Here is a 6413-nt window from a genome sequence, read left to right on the forward strand (position 1 = left end):
CACAGGGACAAGTGCTAATCAATTATATGAAGATTTATTTACAGAGGCTGCTAAAAGAGCATGGAGATGACATCTTCTGACCTCTTCTAACTTCACAAGAAGAAGACAGATTCACCATCAGCAGCCCAAAGCTTATTCTTATGAGGCCAGACATGCTGCCACCCTCCAGCCTTTTAATAATTCGGACACCAACGGTCCCTCCCACGGCACTCACTACTTCTCTGCTGGATTCCATATTCATTGCAATGGCCACACAGAAATCACAGACAATACTAATGATTATGGGATTTATTAAGGAAGTAACAGGCTACAATTCAGGTTCAGGAACATGTTCAGGATACAATTCTTCGATCAGGACAGTCTCTTCTCTGCTGTGCCCTCACGCACACCTCTCTGGCCCTTGGCCTGTCAGCCTGGCCTCTGCCCTGCTTGGGCAAGTGTTACAAAGCTCTTTTAGCTCTTCTGATAGGTCCATCAAGATGCCCCCCACTCTGTCAGCATGCCTCCTGCCCAAGGGCATTCAGCTTTCTTGCTCTGTAAGTCAGGTAAACCTGCTACTCTGTCTAGTGCCTCTTGGTTCCACTGTGATCCTCTGTCTCTCTCTGCCGGGGTGTTTCTCTCTCTCCTGGGGCATCTCTCTCTGCTGGGATACCTCTATCTGTCTCTCACCTCTCTATCTCTCTCTCTCTCTTTGCTGGGGTGTTTCTCTCTCCCAGGGCCTCTCTTTCTGCCAAGGAGGTCCAATGCAGGGATCTCAGGTCCAAGGATGCACTCTACTGCACCTCCAGCTCTTCTCTCTTGATGGCAGTGTGATCCCCTCTCTGTCTCTAGAAGGGCTCATTTTAAGCCTGGCAGAGTGACAAAACAAACCAATCCCAACACTGGCATTCTACACACCTTATTTGGTGGCCCCTCTCGTAATCTGGTGGTTAGTTACAAAGTTGTTGTTGTTGTTTGCCTCAGCCCTGACTCATAGTGACCCCTCCTTGATTCTGACGTGGTATCAGTACAGAAGTAGATTGCCCAACCTTCCTTCCAAGGAGTGGCTGGTGGGTTTGAACCGCCAGCCTTCTGGTTAGCAGTCAAGTGCCTTAGGCACTATGCTACCAGAGCTCATTAGTTACAAAGACTATGGCTAGAACCCCATACCAAGTAATTCACTGCACCACACTGGTGTCTGTTATATTCCCAATAAAAGCTATGCACTTTGTTAATTTATGGGATGCTTTAGTAAGTGCCTTCTTTAAAATTATAGAGAACTGAATCAGAAATCATACTAAATTAATGATGACTTGTTGAACGCAAAGTAGGAATCCGTAAAGTTTTAAAGGAAAGAACAATGATGTTTGTTCATCATTTCCTCAGAAAAATAATCTTAGTGAAAATTAACTATTTTAATGCTATACTCACAATCTATATTCAACTTCAATTAAACAAACATGTTTAAGAGCTTTATTTGTGAAAAGTTATGGCAGAGATTGCTAAATGTTCACCAGTAACCTTTTCTTTGCTTCTTCCTTTTAAATAGTATATACCTCAATTTGATAAAGGCACATAGCTACAAAGAAGAATTTTCTTCTTTTTCCTGCAGTTCGAGTGGGCATTTGATTAAGCTCAGGTCAATGAGAAATGAAAAGAGTGAAATATGAAATTTCTGGGCTACAGCCTAAGAGATAATGGTGTGTTCCTTTTGGTAAAAACTTTGTAGTTGTTCAATGAACTTACTTTCTTTTTTTTTTTTTTTTTTTTTTTTTTTTTAACTTCCCTCCCCTCCCAACCCTGGTAATCAACAGGGAACATTTCCTTCCATATATAAACCATATATAAAAAGTCAATCACAGAAGGACAAATATTGTATCAGTTCATTATTGTAAAAAGTCAAGGAAATGTCTACATATGGAGAAAAAAAAAAACTTAATTTCCTTCTCTTACGAGCACACATATCAACTGAATGAATACATTTCCCAACCCCTTCCCACTTTAGGTATTATAATACGTGTGTGAGTGAAAGGGATCTGAGCCATTTCCACGGCCCTTTGCTGCTGCTGTTAGTTGCTGTTGAATTGATCCTGACTCATGGCGAACCCGTGTGTGCAGAGTAGAACTTTGTTTATAGGATTTTCAAGGCTCTGGCTCCCAATCTGCTCCTTCATGCTTGTCTTCCCTCAGCAGGCTGCAGGCAGACAACTACAGCAAGCCTGGAATTTGCATGCTGAGGAGTAAATCACAAGAAGATGGGGTCTGTGTCTTTGGATAATCTTTTGGAAGAGATCTAACTCCTGAATAGCAATACCCCTTTAGGACTTCATATGAACAAGAAATGAACTTTAAATTTATTAATCTACTGAGATTTAGGGGTTTATCTTTGGAGCTGTAATCATTACCTTTGCTATTGGTTCCATGCCCTCTCTTTCTCACTCTCCCCCACTTATATGTGTGTGTGTGTGTGTACATATATGATGTTGAGCCAGCTTCCAGTATGCTTAGAATAATAGAACAACTCACTCCCAGGAACAGAGATACCTATATCCGTGAGCCCATGAATTGATGGGGGCTACACTCATTGTACTTGAGTCACTGCATTTTGAAAGCTCTTTGTTCATAATGGTTAGGTGATACCCTAAGTCAGTAATTCTTAAAACTTAGCTTGCAGGAACATCACCTACACTTTTTCCTCAAGTCAATTCAGGCTCATATTGACCCTATAGGATAGGGTAGATCTACCTCATAGGGTCTCCAAGGCTGCAATCTTTACAGAAGTAGATAGCCACATCTTTCTCCCATGGAGCAGCCGGTGGATTTGAACTGACAATTTTTCAGTTAGCAGCCAAGCGCTTAACTATTGTGCCACCAAGGTTCCTTGCCTCACCTATAGAGCTTGTTAAAACATGGACTGTTGTGTACTACCCTCAGAGATTCTGATTTAGTGGGTTACATCTGGGGCCCAAGAATTTGCATTTCTAACAAGTCTACATGTAAGGCTTATGTTACCAGACCAAAATAATATTTATTTTGCCCTAAATAATAAACATTTGATCAGAATTGTTGAAAATACGTCAAAAAAGTGCAGAAAATACCTACCCAATGACAAATTTATTGTGTAATAAACAGCAAACAAGCAACGTGATTATTGCATATACAGAGTACAATGTGTTATAGAGAAAGCAATACCAACTTCTACACTAATAAAGACAACATCAACATGAAATGACAAAGACTAAAAAAATAAATAAATAATCCTGAATTTTTTGATCTAGACACACTTCAACAGTTACGAAAGTGGTGATAGGTCATGTCTATCTAATCTTTTGAAAGTAATTCTTTTCTCCATGCTATGATCACCTTTATTTGTTTAAAAACAGTTCTGATTTTAAAGACTAAAAGACCAAGTGTAAACACTTATCTGTGCCAGTGAAAAGAAAGCTAAACCTATTACCTGCTGATACTAGGCATAGACTAGTGTTATTAAGGAGTAGAAAGAGCACTGGATGAGAACAATAAAAGCCAGGGCTTTATTCTTTACACTGGTGTTAATAGGCAAATCAATCCATATTGTTTGGCTTTTTTTCATTATTTACAAATTCACAAACACACTCCTTGCTGTGAGGATCTCACTAATTTTTTATTAAGCATGTGGAAACATCTTGTAAAGGGCTATGCTAATATATTTATTTGGATGACTATACTCATAATATAAATACAGTTTGATCTAAATGAACACATGCTTCTTTTCATTATGAGTATTCTGGCCATTAATTTATTTTTTAATATAATCCATTTATCCAGACTAAGAGTTAAGCTAATTAGGAATGAAGTACTTACTGTATATTTGCATGTGTTTATGTTTGCTCTGTTATTACATATATCTTTACCCATAAAGCAAAGGGACTACTGATTGCAAACATAATAAATCTAAATATCCAAATGAAAACACTTAATCCAAAGGAAATGAATTTATTTTGTCGACAAACTAAAAAACAGCTGTGCAGGATTTTACGGAAAACATTACACAGCAACTGATTTGTCCATAAATGAATCATTTCAAGGAAGGCAACATATAATGTTGCAGGTGGGGTTCATGTTGACAAAATAGATTTATTAAGATGATTGAATTACCAAAAAGAAAAAAAAAAAAATTTTTGCAAAACCCTTCCAAGATGCTGTCTCTTAAACTCTCCCTTCACTTAATTGTGTTTTTAAGGTTTTCTTTTGCTATAACACAGAGCTATCACATAGAAAATACAGAGTAATGCGGAATAATTAAATAAGTGTTCTATAACACAAAGTGAAAATCCAGAAACAGGAGTGTAATTGGCAAAAAGCTATACTTACCTAAGCTAGATAGCTATACATTTGTTTAACCATTCATTCAATAGTATTCATTTAACTCTCTTGATGAGCAAGGTGCTGGCCTGACTACTTAATAGCCAGTAGTGCATGAATACATTAAAGTCCTTACCCCAAAGAGTTTATAATCTAATATGGGTAAAAAAACATATTTAAAAACAAATTATTTTATTAATACCCAAAACCAGAAAAAACCAAGCTCACTGCCATGGAGTCAGATCCAACATAGTGACTCCTCCTTGGGTTTCCGAAGCAGTATCACTATGGTAGATTGCCCAACCTTCACTGTGAGGATTATTAATACCCACTGCCATCAATTCCAACTCATGGTGACCACATAGGGTTTCCAAAGCTGTAAATATTTACAAAAGTAGACTTCCCCATCTTCCTCCCACAGATCAGCTAGTAGGCTTGAACTGCTGACCTTGTGGTCAACAGCCAAATGTCTTACCCATTGTGCTACCAGAGCTCCTTATGCCATTAACATATAATTTTAATTTTCATATCTTCGATTATATGTTTCCCTACAAGACCAAAATTATTGCATTGCAGTTTATAGTCAATATAAAAATACATATTGAGTCTCTATTATGTGTCATGCATGACTATAAAAGTTAAGGATTGTATTAGATCTTAAATTCTAAAACATTTGGTTCATGGAAGGCTGCAGTCTATAGTGGATGGCCTAAATTCATTTTGAAACTTGACGAAAGTTCAGACGCCATTTGAATTATTTCTGATCATTAAACCAGCAGCATGGCTATGCTAAGAAAAGTCTAAGACAAATCTGTTGCTCTTCTCAGGTGCCATTAAGTTGATTTCAACTCATAGTGACCTTACGTACAACAGAACAAAACACTGCCCAGTCCTGTGCCATCCTCAAAATTGTTGCCATGTTTCAGTCCATTGTTGCAGCCACTGTGTCAATTCATGTCTCTGAGGGTCTTCTTTACCAGCATAATATTCTTCTTTAGGGACTGATCCCTCCTGACAACATGTCCAAAGTATGAGAGATGAAGTCTGGCCATCCTTGCTTCTTCTTCTATAAGTCCATGGGACATTCAGTACTCTGTCAATACCACAATTCAAATGCTTCATTCTTTTGCTGCTTTCCTTATTGATTGTCCATCTCTCTTATGCATATGAGGTGATGGAAAATACCATGGCTTGGGTTAGGCACCTTAGTCTTCAAAGTGATATCTTTGCTATTCAACTCATTAAAGAGGTCTTTTGCAGCACATTTGCCCAGTGCAATGTAACGTCTGATTTCTTGACTGCTGCTTCCGTGGGTGCTGATTATGAATCCAAGTAACATAAAATCTTTGACAACTTCAATCTTTTCTCCATTTATCATGATTCTGCTTATTGGTCTAGTTGTGAGGATTTTAGTTTTCTTTAAGTTGAAGTGTAATCCATATCGCAGACTGTAATCTTTAATCTTCATCAGTAAGCACTTCAGGTCATCTTCACTTTCAGCAAGCAAGGTTGTGTAGTCTGCATATCTCAGGTTGTTAATGAGTCTTCCTCCAATCCTGATGCTGTTTTTAGTTCATATAGATCAGCTTCTTGGATTATTCGTTCAGCATACAGATTGAATAAATATGGCAAAAGGATACAACCCTTAAACATATGCTTCCTGATCTTAAACCATGCAATATCCTCTTGTTCTGTGTGAACAACTTCCTGGTCTATGTACAGGTTCCTTATGAGCACAATTAAGTGCTCTGGAATTCCCATTCTTCACAATATTATCCATAATTTGTTATGATCCACACAGTCAAATGTCTTTACTTTTGGGACTAAGACTTGATATGTATCTCTCTCAGCTGAAGTTATTGACAAGTTCTAACTTCGTTCCACATTATCAGTTCTATTTCTCAAACTTTTGCTTAACATTCTTAACAGACAATAAGTAACTCTTCACATAGGTTAGAAATCCTGACTTCTGTCTTCTTTGTTATTTATTTTTATTGTGATTTGGGTGAAGATTTACAGAGCAAATTCACTCTCCATACAGCAGTTCACATATACTTTGTCTCATGATATTGACCACAGTTTACCATAAT

This window comes from Orycteropus afer, unplaced genomic scaffold (genome assembly GCF_000298275.1).
Source record: "Orycteropus afer afer isolate SDZICR_OR568_19922 unplaced genomic scaffold, OryAfe1.0 scaffold00677, whole genome shotgun sequence".
Lineage (NCBI taxonomy): Eukaryota > Metazoa > Chordata > Mammalia > Tubulidentata > Orycteropodidae > Orycteropus > Orycteropus afer.